This window comes from Pan paniscus, chromosome 3 (genome assembly GCF_029289425.2).
Source record: "Pan paniscus chromosome 3, NHGRI_mPanPan1-v2.0_pri, whole genome shotgun sequence".
Lineage (NCBI taxonomy): Eukaryota > Metazoa > Chordata > Mammalia > Primates > Hominidae > Pan > Pan paniscus.
The window spans coordinates 60,417,502-60,430,403 of NC_073252.2; positions in this window are offsets into that span (position 1 = coordinate 60,417,502).

Here is a 12,902-nt window from a genome sequence, read left to right on the forward strand (position 1 = left end):
TGTTTCAAGACAGTGTTGGAAGAATGAGCTGAGCACTCAAGTGAGGGGGATGGGAAAATTAAAACTTTATTACTGTGAGCAAATATCACAACAAAAACAGCCTTGTAACAAGAGAAGAAAAAAGTGTAACCAAAGCTCAACAAAATGTAACCAGAAGCTCATCAGACCACAGGAAGAGTCATCACCAGAGTCAGAAGGCAGATGCCTAGCATCCTGGAGTAAAAGTTGTAAGCAAATATCACAGCTAAAGCAGCATTAAGTAGGTATAAACGAACCAGCAAAAGAAGACAACATGTAACCATAGCTCACCAGACCACAGGAAGAGTCATCACCAGAGTGGGAAGGCAGACACCTGGGATCCTGCAGTTGGAGTTGGTGCTGTTCCCCAGCACACAACAACAGCCTTCAATCCTCCTTTGTGTAAGCTCCTTTTATTAAGTCCAGTTGTTACTTTGGGCACCCTCTTTTGTTTGCTCAGGAGGCCCCTTCCCAAGCAAGCAACACTGAAACAATCATTATGGGAACAATGTTCTGGGACCCCGTCCCGGACTTTATCATTCTGGGAGCAGTGTCCCGGGACATGTTCCAGGACTTGAAGTAATTTCTGGGCTTTTAGTGAAATCTTACACAAGGTGTTTACCTTTTCACCTTTGGTGCCCCTGCCTCTTATAGATGGAGGCATATTTTAAAATGGTTAGTGTGGCCATTTTTTTTCTCTTCCTAACAGGGTGTTTTTCATGAGGGGATGTTGAATTTAGCGAATGCTTTTTCAGCATCAATCGAAACGATCAGATGATTTTTATCCTTCATTCTGTCAATATGATTTATCACATTGTTTGATTTGCATATGTCGAACCATCCTTGCATCTCAGGGGTAAATCCCTCTTGGTTATAATGAATGATATTTCTAATGTGTTGTCGAATTCAGTTTACTGGCATTTTGTTGAGGATTTTTGCATAAATATTAATCAGAGGTATTGGTCTGTAGTTTTCTTTTTTGATATGTTTGTTTCTGGTTTTGTTATCAGAGTTATTCTGGCCTCATAGAATAAGTTTGAAAGTATTCCCTCCCCTATTTTTCAGAATAAATTGAGTAGGATTGGCATTAGTTCTTTAAATATTTCTTTAAATATCAACAGCAAAGCCATCAGGTCCTGGGCTTTTATTTACTGGGAGAATTTTTCTTACAGCTTCGATGTTATTACTTGTTATTTTTCTGTTCAGGTTTTGCATTTCCTATTGGTTCAGTCCCAGTAGGTTGTATTTCTTCTAGATTTTCCAGTTTATTGGCATATAGTTGCTCATAGCAGCCATTAATGATGCTTTGAATTTCTGCAGTATCATTTGTAATGTCTCTCATTTCTGATTTTATTTATTTGGATCTTCTCATTTTTTCTTAGTCTGACTAATGGTTTGTCAATTTTGTTTAACTCTTCAAAAAACCAACTTTTCTTCATTGATCTTTTTATTGTTTATTCATTTCAATTTTATGTATTTCTGCTCTAATCTTTATTATTATATTTTTTCTTCTTCTAATTTTGGGTTTGGTTTGCTTTTGCTTTTCTGGTTCTTTAAGATGTAGCATTAGATTGTTCATTTGACCTTTCTCCTCTTTTATGATGTAGGCACTTATACAAATAAACTTCCCTCAGTATTGTTTTTGCTGTATTTCATAGTTATTGTAATGTATTTTCATTATCATTTGTTTCAGGAATTTTTTCATTTCTCTTCATTTATTCACTGATCCCTGGTCATTCAGGAGCACACTGATTAATTTTGATGTGTTTGTATAGTTTCCAAAACTCTTTTTGCTATTAATTTCTAGTTTCATTCCATTGTGGTCAGAGAAGATGCTTGATATTATTTCAATCTTTTGGCTGTTTTAATACTTGTTTTGTGACCTAACATATGGTCTATCCTTGAAAATGATTCATGTGCGGAGGAAAAGAAAGTGTATTCTGCAGCTCTTGGTTAAAATATTCTGTAAAGTTCTATTAGATTTGTTTGATCTATAGTACAGATTATTTGATCTGTACTTTAGATACAGATATAGTACCAGATTATTTGATCTGTACTATAGATCAAACAGGTCTAATAGATCTTTACAGAATATTTCATTTTTTTTGATTTTCTCTCTGGAAGATCTGTCCAATGCTGAAAGTGGGGTGTTGAAGTCTCCAGCTATTTCTGTATTGGGGTCTATCTCTCTCTTTAGCTCTAATAATATTTCTTTTGTATATCTGTGTGCTCCAGTGTTGAGTGCATATATATTTAAAATTGTTATATTATCTTGCTGAATTGACCCTTTAATCATTATATAGTGACCTTGTATGTCTATTTTTATAGTTTTTGTCTTGAAATCTATTTTGTCTGATATAAGGTTAGTGACTTCTGCTCTCTTTTTGTTTCCATTAGCATGTAATATCTTTTTCTATCCCTTTATTTTCAGACTATGTATGTCTTTATAGGCGAATTGTGTTTCTTATAGGCAACATATCAATGGACCTTGTTTTTTCATCCATTCAACAAGTCTATGATTTTGCCAGCTACATTTTTTGATTGAAGAGTTTCATTCATTTATGTTCAATATGATTCTTAATTGATAAGTATGTGCTTATTCCTGCCATTTTGTTATTCATTTTCTGATTGTTTTATGGCCTTCTCTTCTTTCCTTCTTTTCTTCCTGTCTTCCTCTCATGAAGGTTATGTTCTCTGATAAGATTTCGTATCTTGCTTTTTAATTTTTGTGTATTTATTGTATTTTCTTTAGTTTAATTTTACCATGAGGCTTGTAAATACTCTTATAACCCATTATTTTAACCTGATAACCACTTAACACTATCTGCTTTAACAAACAAACAAGCAAGCAAAAATAAAACAAATAAAAACTCTATGCTTTAAATTTGTCTTCTCACTTTTATACTTTTTGTTGTTTCTATTTATATTTTATTGTACTGAGTATGTCTTGAAATGTTTTTGTGGTTATTATTTTTTGTTGGTTTATTTTTTAGTCTTTCTATTTAGTATAAGAGTAGTTTATACATCACAGTTACAGTGTTATAATATTCTGTATTTTTCAATGTACTTACTATTACACGTGATTTTTATACCTTCAGATGATTATTTATTGTTCATTATTGTCATTTTCTTTCTGATTGAATAACTGTCTTTAGCATTTCTTTTAGGACAGGTCTGGTGTTGAAATCCCTCAGCTTTTGTTTTTCTGGGAGAGTCTTTATTTCTCTTTCATGTTTGAAAGGTATTTTCACTGAATATACTATTTGAGGGTAAAGGTTATTTATTTATTTATTCATATTTTATTTGTTTTTTCCTTCAGCCTTTTAAATATGGCATGCTACTCTCTCCTGGCCTATAAGGTTTACACTGAATACTCTGATGTCAGGCATATTGGAGCCATATTGTGTGTTGTTTGTTTATTTTCTCTTGCTGCTTTTAGGATCCTTATTTTTTTTTTTAATCCTTGACCTTTGGAAGTTTCATTATTAAATACCTTGAGGTGGTCTTATTTGGGTTAAATCTGCTTGGTGTTCAAAACCATCTCATATTTGGATAGAATTTCTTTGTTTAGCTTTGGGTATTCTCTGTTATTATCCCTTTGAATAAACTTTCTACACCTTTCTCTTTCTCTACCTCCACTTTAATGCTGATAACTCTTAGATTTGCCCATTTTGGACTATTGTTTAGATTCTGTAGGCATGCTTCATTGTGTTTTTTTTCTTTTATATCTTCTGACTGCATATGTTCAAGTAGCCTCTTTTCAAGCTTACTAATTCTTTCTTTTGTTTGATCAATTATGCTATTAAGGGACTCTGATGCCTTCATTATGGAAATTGCATTTTTTCAACTCTAGTATTCCTTAAGAATTCTTTTTAATTACTTCAATCTCTTTGTTACATTTCTCTGGTAAAATTCTTAATTATTTCTCTGTTATCTTGAATTTCTTTGATTTTCTTCAACACAGCTATTTTGAATTCTCTGTCTGAAAGTTCACAAATCTCTGTTTCTCCAAAAACAGAGATACCTGGAGCCTTATTTAGACAAGTCCCTGGTGCCTTATTTAGTTCATTTCAGGAAGCCATGTTTCCCTAGATGGTGTTGACGCTAATAGAGGTTCTTTGGTATTGAGGAGTTAACTATTTATTGTAGTCCTCACTGTCTGGAGTTATTAGTAGCTGTACTTTTTTTGAAGGTTTTCCAGATACGTAAAGGAACTTGGGTGTTGTGATCTCAGCTGTATCTTCTTCAGGGAGCACCATAAGCCCAGTAATACTGTGGTTCTTGCAGGCTCATGGAGGTATTGCCTTAATGGTCTTGAACAAGATTTGGATGAATTATCTGGTTTACCAAGCAGAGACTCTTATTCCCTTGCCTTTTTTTTTCTCTCAAACAGAGTCTCTCTCTCTCTGGTCTGAGCCACCTAAATCTGGGAGTAGAGTGACACAAGAACTGTGTGGCCACCACCACTATGACTGTGCTGGGTCACACATGAAGCCAACACAGCTCTGGGTCTCACCCAAGCCCTGCTGAAACAACTCCCTGGCTACTGTATATTTGCTCAAGGCCCTGGGTGCTACAACCAGCAGGTGAAAAAGCCAGCCAGGTCTGTATTTTTCCCTTCAGGATGGCAAGGTCCTTCAGGCCCTGGATGGGTCCAGAAGTGCTTTCCAGGATTCAGAGATTAGAGCAAAAAATCTTAGAAATCTATACGATATTCTATTGTATTGTGACTGAGCTGACACTCAAACCACAAGACTCAGTTCCTGCCACTCTTACTTCAACTTTCAAAGGCAGAGGAGCCTTACCCCATAGCCACCTCCACCCCAGCCCACATGGAGTACTGCCACACTGCCACTGATGTTCTCTTAAGGCCCAAGTTCTCTCTGTCTCTATTTCTGTCTCTCTCTCTCTCTTTTTTCTTTTCTTTTCTTTTTTTTTTTTTTTGACAAAGCCTCGCTGTGTCATCAAGGCTGGAGTACAGTGGCACAATCTTGGCTCACCGCAACCTCTGCCTCCCAGGATCAAGTAATCCTCCCATCTCAGCCTCCCAAGTAGCTGAAACTACAAGCACATGCCACCACACCAGGCTAATTTTTTGTATTTTTAGTAGAGATGGTTTTTTTTTCCATATTGCCCAGGCTTGTCTGGAACTCCTGGGCTCAAGTAATCTGCCCACCTCGGTCTCTTACAGTGCTAAAATTATAGCATGAGCCACGGTGCCCAGCCAGCCCAAGGTCTCATAAGTTGGCTTGTGGTGAATGCTACTTTCTCTGGAACTCACCTGTTAGGGAAGTGGGTTCCTCTCTGGCCTAGGGTAGATCCAGAAATGCCATACAAGAGTCAAGTCCTTGAACCAGGGACCTTAAGAGCCCAATTGGTGCTCTATACCCTTGTGGTCATGCTGGTACCTAAAGTGTAAGACAAAGTCTCCTTTAAATTTTCCTCTGCTTTTCTCAAAGAGAAGAAGTTTTGAACCATATCCAACAGAGCTGATAATGTTCTGTGTCTCACCTGAAGCTAGCATGTCTCACACATGGCTCTGTATGTAGAACCTGAGTATCACCGCTTGTTATTCAGGGCCCAAGGGCTCTTCAGTTAGCAGGTGATGTTTTCAGGACTGGGTCCTTCCCTTCAAGGCAACAGGTTCCTTTCTGGCCCTGGGTGTGTCTAAAAATGTCATCTGGTAGCTAGAGCCTGGATTAGGGACTTTAAGACTTTGACTAGTGCCCTATCCTACTATGTCTGAGATGGTATCCTAGATTCAAGGTAAAGTGGTCCCCACTCTTCCTTCTCCTCTCAAATGCAAGGAAGGGGTCTCTTTAGGAGCCATAAGCTGTACAGCCTGGGTTTAGAAAAGAGGTGATGCCAGCAGTCCCTTGGCTGTCCTATCTTATCTCAATATGTCACATGAGCCCCTGTCCACGGTCTCTGGGCCTGGTACAGCAGTAGGACTCACATAAGTGTTGCAATCCTTATGGCCTAGACTGCCTTTCAAGATTACTTGGAGATACAGAGCACTGTAGTCCTCTGTGGTGAGGTTTGCAGGCACTCAAGTTCTGACCACTGAACTTGGTGGTTCCCCTCTGACCAGGGCTGGTTTAAATGCTCCCTCTGTGAGTGGGTGTTAGCTGAGTTTGGTCTGGGTTTACTTTCTATTCTGAGTTCAATGCCTCACTCTTGCTGTGTTCTCCTCCTCCAGTGCCCAGAAGTGCTCTCCACACCACACTGCTGCTGTGGAGTGAGGAGGGGTAGAATCTGCAATTCATGACTTTTTTTTTTTAATCTCTTCAATGCCTCTTTCAAAGTTAAAAGCAGGTACTATGTAACTATGATACAAAGTTAAAAGCAGGTACTATGAGTGGTCAACTGATTTTTTTTATAAAGATTTTTTTTCTGCGTAGTTATTTGTTAACTTGGTGTCCTTGTGGTGTGTGTGTGGAGGAAGATCGATGGAGCTTTCTATTCCACCATCTTGTTCCATCTCTTGTAAAATACACTTAAATGAATACAAAATTTAACGTCTTAAAAAAATGGAGAACCCAATACCAAGGTTTTTTTTTTTTTTGGTGTTGTTCTTATTGCATGGTTTGATATCTGCATGGTTGTTTCTAGAGGACATAAGGATAGCAAAGATTAATTTACCAGTTATAAAATCAGCTAGAATTTCCTAAGAAAAAAAGGAAAACATTTACTTGTTATTTTTCCATATGAGAAGGCAGGTTAGCTGTCAAAAGACCATTGTTCTGAACTTCAGCTTTCCTCTTATTTGATATTCTATAGAATTTGACAAAGTTCTAAAACCTCATATATTGGGTAAGTAGAATATAAAAATGCTACCTGATAAACATAGGGATTTTTTCCAGCTGTGCTAAAATAAGTAAAGATATAAATGTCACCCTTAGTTTTTATTTTTTCTTTGCCATATTGCATTATCACATATCTCCAAATATTAGGCAGTATTGACAGATTATATTATAAGCAATATTCTTTGAGTGCTCAAAGTACAGAGACTGAAAATGGAAGAGAAAATTAGAAGTTAAAGAAGATTGGAAGAATATCACTAATTTAATTTAATAAAAAGTGACTATTTTGTGTATTTCTAAAGTGTTTAAAATTGTTCCTCATATAGATTTTGTATATGCTTTGTTAAATTTATGCTTAGTTATTTTATCTTTTTAATTAGATTATGAACAACTTATCTTTCTTATTGTATAAAATTCTACACATATCTCAATTTAAACTTTATATCTTATTATTTTGCTCTATATACTCTCTTGAACTTTATAATAGTTTTCCAAATATTCCTCCATATGAACTGCAACTAAAGATAAATTACCTCTCCCTCTCCATTTTTGACATAACTGATTGTCTTCTTTTGCCTAACTTTTTTCATCTATACCTCTAAGCACATGTTTAATTGTAGTAAAGATAATGGCCTTCGTGTCTTAATTTGAATTTAGTGTCAGGATTATGCTGGCCTCATAAAATGAGTTAGGGAGATTCCCTCTTTTTCTATTGATTGGAATAGTTTCAGAAGGAATGGTACCAGTTCCTGCTTGTACCTCTGATAGAATTCGGCTGTGAATCCATCTGGTCCTGGACTCTTTTTGGTTGGTAAACTATTGATTATTGCCACAATTTCAGCTCCTGTTATTGGTCTATTCAGAGATTCAACTTCTTCCTGGTTTAGTCTTGGGAGAGTGTATGTGTCAAGGAATTTATCCATTTCTTCTAGATTTTCTAGTTTATTTGCGTAGAGGTGTTTGTAGTATTCTCTGATGGTAGTTTGTATTTCTGTGGGATTGGTGGTGATATCCCCTTTATCATTTTTTATTGTGTCTATTTGATTCTTCTCTCTTTTTTTCTTTATTAGTCTTGCTAGCGGTCTATCAATTTTGTTGATCCTTTCAAAAAACCAGCTCCTGGATTCATTAATTTTTTGAAGGGTTTTTTGTGTCTCTATTTCCTTCAGTTCTGCTCTGATTTTAGTTATTTCTTGCCTTCTGCTAGCTTTTGAATGTGTTTGCTCTTGCTTTTCTAGTTCTTTTAATTGTGATGTTAGGGTGTCAATTTTGGATCTTTCCTGCTTTCTCTTGTGGGCATTTAGTGCTATAAATTTCCCTCTACACACTGCTTTGAATGCGTCCCAGGGATTCTGGTATGTTGTGTCTTCGTTCTCCAACTTGGTTCCATTCTCCCCATCACTTTCAGGTACACCAATCAGATGTAGATTTGGTCTTTTCACATAGTCCCATATTTCTTGGAGGCTTTGCTCATTTCTTTTTATTCTTTTTTCTCTAAACTTCCCTTCTCGCTTCATTTCATTCATTTCATCTTCCATTGCTGATACCCTTTCTTCCAGTTGATCGCATCGGCTCCTGAGGCTTCTGCATTCTTCACGTAGTTCTCGAGCCTTGGTTTTCAGCTCCATCAGCTCCTTTAAGCACTTCTCTGTATTGGTTATTCTAGTTATACATTCTTCTAAATTTTTTTCAAAGTTTTCAACTTCTTTACCTTTGGTTTGAATGTCCTCCCGTAGCTCAGAGTAATTTGATCATCTGAAGCCTTCTTCTCTCAGCTCGTCAAAGTCATTCTCCATCCAGCTTTGTTCCGTTGCTGGTGAGGAACTGCGTTCCTTTGGAGGAGGAGAGGCGCTCTGCGTTTTAGAGTTTCCAGTTTTTCTGTTCTGTTTTTTCCCCATCTTTGTGGTTTTATCTACTTTTGGTCTTTGATGATGATAATGTACAGATGGGTTTTTGGTGTGGATGTCCTTTCTGTTTGTTTTCCTTCTAACAGACAGGACCCTCAGCTGCAGGTCTGTTGGAATACCCTGCCGTGTGAGGTGTCAGTGTGCCCCTGCTGGGGGGTGTCTCCCAGTTAGGCTGCTCGGGGGTCAGGGGTCAGGGACCCACTTGAGGAGGCAGTCTGCACGTTCTCAGATCTCCAGCTGCGTGCTGGGAGAACCACTGCTCTCTTCAAAGCTGTCAGACAGGGACATTTAAGTCTGCAGAGGTTACTGCTGTCTTTTTGTTTGTCTGTGCCCTGCCCCCAGAGGTGGAGCCTACAGAGGCAGGCAGGCCTCCTTGAGCTGTGGTGGGCTCCACCCAGTTCGAGCTTCCAGGCTGCTTTGTTTACCTAAGCAAGCCTGGGCAATGGCGGGCGCCCCTCCCCCAGCCTCGCTGCCGCCTTGCAGTTTGATCTCAGACTGCTGTGCTAGCAATCAGCGAGACTCCGTGGGCGTAGGACCCTCCGAGCCAGGTGCAGGATATAATCTCGTGGTGCACCGTTTTTTAAGCCGGTCGGAAAAGCGCAATATTCGGGTGGGAGTGACCCGATTTTCCAGGTGCGTCCGTCACCCCTTTCTTTGACTTGGAAAGGGAACTCCCTGACCCCTTGCGCTTCCCGAGTGAGGCAATGCCTCGCCCTGCTTCAGCTCGCGCATGGTGTGCGCACCCACTGACCTGCGCCCACTGTCTGGCGCTCCCTAGTGAGATGAACCCGGTACCTCAGATGGACATGCAGAAATCACCCGTCTTCTGTGTCGCTCACACTGGGAGCTGTAGACCGGAGCTGTTCCTATTCAGCCATCTTGGCTCCTCCCCTCTCATTGATTTTTTGAAAGGGTTTTTGTGTGTCTATCTCCTTCAGTTCTGCTCTGATTTTAGTTATTTCTTGCCTTCTGCTAGCTTTTGAATGTGTTTGCTCTTGTTTTTCTAGTTCTTTTAATTGTGATGTTAGGGTGTCAATTTTAGATCTTTCCTGCTTTCTCTTGTGGGCATTTAGTGCTATAAATTTCTCTCTACACACTGCATTAAATGTGTCCCAGAGATTCTGGTATGTTGTGTCTTTGTTCTCGTTGGTTACAAAGAACATCTTTATTTCTGCTTCATTTCTTTATGTACCCAGTAGTCATTCAGGAGCAGGTTGTTCAGTTTCCATGTAGTTGTGCAGTTTTTAGTGCATTTCTTAATCCTGTGTTCTAGTTTGATTGCACTGTGGTCTGAGAGACAGTTTGTTATAATTTCTGTTCTTTTACATTTGCTGAGGAGTGCTTTACTTACAACTATGTGGTCAGTGTTGGAATAAGTGTTGTGTGGTGCTAAGAAGAATGTATATTCTGTTGATTTGGGGTGGAGAATTCTGTAGATGAGTATTAGGTCCACTTGGTGCAGAGCTGAGTTCAATTCCTGGATATCCTTGTTAACTTTCTGTCTTGTTGATCAGTCTAATGTTGACAGTGGGGTGTTAAAGTCTCCCATTATTATTGTGTGGGAGTCTAAGTCTCTTTGTAGGTCTCTAAGGACTTGCTTTATGAATCTGGGTGCTGCTGTATTGTGTGCATACATATTTAGGATAGTTAGCTCTTCTTGTTGAGTTGATCCCTTTACTATTATGTAATGGCCTTCTTTGTCTCTTTTGATCTTTGTTGGTTTAAAGTCTGTTTTATCAGAGACTAGGATTGCAACCCCTGCCTTTTTTTGTTTTCCATTTGCTTGGTAGATCTTCCTTCATCCCTTTATTTTGAGCCTATACGTGTCTCTGCACGTGAGATGGGTCTACTGAATACAGCACAGTGATGGGTCTTGACTCTTTATCCAATTTACCAGTCTGTGTCTTAGCCCATTTACATTTAAGGTTAATATTATGATGTGTGAATTTGACCGTGTCATTTTGATGTTAGCTAGTTACTTTGCTCATTAGTTGATGCAGTTTCTTCCTGGCATTGATGGTCTTTACAATTTGGCATGTTTTTGCAGTGGCTGGTACCGATTGTTCCTTTCCATGTTTAGTGCTTCCTTCAGGAGCTCTTTTAGGGCAGACCTGGTGGTGACAAAGTCTCTCAGCATCTGTTTGTCTGTAAAGGATTTTATTTCTCCTTCACTTATGAAGCTTAGTTTGGCTGGATATGAAATTCTGGGTTGAAAATTCTTTTCTTTAAGAATGCTGAATATTTGCCCCCACTCTCTTCTGGCTTGTAGAGTTTCTGCTGAGAGATCCACTGTTAGTCTGATGGGCTTCCCTTTGTGGGTAACCCGACCTTTCTCTCTGGCTGCCCTTAACATTTTTTCCTTCATTCCAACTTTGGTGAACCTGAAAATTATGTGTCTTGGAGTTTCTCTTCTCGAGGAGTATCTTTGTGGCATTCTCTGTATTTCCTGAATTTGAATGTTGGCTTGCCTCGCTACGTTGGGGAAGTTCTCCTGGATAATATCCTGCAGAGTGTTTTCCAACTTGGTTCCATTTTCCCCATCACTTTCAGGTACACCAATCAGACGTAGATTTGGTCTTTTCACATAGTTCCATATTTCTTGGAGGCTTTGTTCATTTCTTTTTACTCTTTTTTCTCTAAACTTCTCTTCTCACTTCATTTCATTCATTTGATCTTCAATCACTGATACCCTTTCTTCCACTTGATCGAATCGGCTACTGAAGCTTATGCATGCATCACCTAGCTCTCATGCCATGATTTTCAGCTCCATCAGGTCATTTAAGGACTTCTCTACACTGGTTATCCTAGTTAGCCATTCGTCTAATCTTTTTTCAAGGTTTTTAGCTTCTTTGTGATGGGTTTGAACATCCTCCTTTAGCTCAGAGAATTTTGTTATTACTGATTGTCTGAAGCCTTCTTCTCTCAACTCATCAAAGTCATTCTCCAACCAGCTTTGTTCTGTTGCTGGCGAGGAACTGTGTTCCTTTGGAGGAGAAGAGGCGCTCTGATTTTTAGAATTCTCACCTTTTCTGCTCTGGTTTCTCCCTATCTTTGTGGTTTTATCTACCTTTGGTCTTTGATGATGGTGACATACAGATGGGGTTTTGGTGTGGATGTCCTTTCTGTTTGTTAATTTTTCTTCTAACAGTCAGGACCCTCGGCTCCAGTCTGCAGCTCCCAGTGTGAGCAATGCAGAAAATGGGTGATTCCTGCATTTCCAACTGAGGTACTGGGTTGATCTCACTGGTGCTTGTCAGACAGTGGGTGCAGCCCACGGAGCAGGGCAGGGCATCACCTCACCCAGAAAGTGCAAGGGGTTGGGGAATTCCCTTTGCTAACAAAGGGAAGCTGAGACAGACGGTACCTGGAAAATTGGGACACTCCCACCCTAATACTGCTCTTTTCCAACAGCCTTAGCAAATGGCACACCAGCAGATTATATCCCGCGCCTGGCTTGTAGGGTCCCCTGCCCACAGATCCTTGCTCACCGCTAGCACAGCAGTCTGACATCGAAGTGCAAGGCAGCAGTGAGGCTGGGAGAGGGGTGTCTGCCATTGCTGAGGCTTGAGTAGGTGAACAAAGCTGCCAGGAAGCTCGAGCTGGGTGGAGCCCACAGCAGCTCAAGGAGGCCTGCCTGCCTCTGTAGACTCCACCTCTGGGGGCAGGGCATAGCTGAACAAAAGACAGCAGAAACTTCTGCAGACTTAAACATCCCTGTCTGACAGCTTTGAAGAGAATAGTGGTTCTCCAAGCATGGAGTTAGAGATCTGAGAACGGACAGACTGCCTTCTCAAGTGGGTCCCTGACCCCCAAGTAGCCTAACTGGGAGACACCTCTAAGTAGGGGCCGACTGAGACAGCCAGGTACCCCTCTGAGACAAAGCTTCCAGAGGAAGGATCAGGCAGCAACATCTGCCATTCTGCAGTATTTGTTGTTCTGCAGCCTCCGCTTGTGATATCCAGGCAAACAGGATCTGGAGTGGACCTCCAGCAAACTCCAATTTCAATTTTCTTAAATGTATTGAGGCTTATTTTATGGCCTATCACATGGTTTAACTTGAAGAAAATTCCATGCACTATTGAATAAAATGTGCATTCTGCAGTTGTTGGATGAAATGTTCTATCTATCTATCTATCTATCTATCTATCTATCTATCTATCTATCTGTTAAGTCC